This window comes from Tupaia chinensis, unplaced genomic scaffold (genome assembly GCF_000334495.1).
Source record: "Tupaia chinensis unplaced genomic scaffold, TupChi_1.0 Scaffold144682_1, whole genome shotgun sequence".
Lineage (NCBI taxonomy): Eukaryota > Metazoa > Chordata > Mammalia > Scandentia > Tupaiidae > Tupaia > Tupaia belangeri.
In genome coordinates, this window is record NW_006204543.1 from 2,700,586 (window position 1) to 2,700,902 (window position 317).

At 72.6% G+C, this 317-nt stretch overlaps 2 protein-coding genes across 7 annotated transcripts in view; one reads left to right on the plus strand and one right to left on the minus strand.

Moving 5' to 3' along the window:
• Positions 1-317, minus strand: part of MYO9A (myosin IXA) — a 206,150-nt gene that overhangs the window by 203,981 nt on the left and 1,852 nt on the right. The window contains exon 1 of one of the 3 annotated variants that reach the window (XM_027767785.1): positions 34-103. The exons of the other annotated variants lie outside the window; for them this stretch is intronic. The gene's annotated coding sequence lies outside the window, so the exon portion shown is untranslated. Of the gene's footprint in view, positions 1-33; positions 104-317 lie in introns of those variants that run through there. 3 annotated transcript variants of the gene reach the window in all.
• Positions 58-317, plus strand: part of SENP8 (SUMO peptidase family member, NEDD8 specific) — a 14,204-nt gene continuing 13,944 nt past the window's right edge. Inside the window, exon 1 of one of the 4 annotated variants that reach the window (XM_006167253.2) lies at positions 58-188. The gene's annotated coding sequence lies outside the window, so the exon portion shown is untranslated. The remainder of the gene's footprint in view (positions 189-317) is intronic. The other 3 variants (XM_006167252.2, XM_014583742.2, XM_027767792.1) reach the window with 3 other exon arrangements.

Genomic DNA, 317 nt, shown 5'->3' on the forward strand with positions numbered 1-317 from the left:
CCGGGCGGCCCCGCCCCGACGTCCCTCCCTCACCTTACGGCAGAGCTGGGAGCTCGGCCTGCTTCTCCCTGTGGAGAGGAATGTCGCGAGGTGGGGGAGGGAACGCTCTGAGTTTGCGACCGTAAAGCTCGCTTTCCGGCCAGCACTGAGGTGCCGAAGGCTGGCTGGGGTAGTGAGGCCCGAGGCAGGTAAGAAGCCGCCTCCCCACTTGGGTTCGTGTCCATCCGTCCCGGAGGGCCGCCCGGCCGCCCGCGGAGACTGGCGAGGCGACGCCGCCCCTCGGGCCCCCGCCCCTCCGCCGCTCCCGCCGCGGTTCC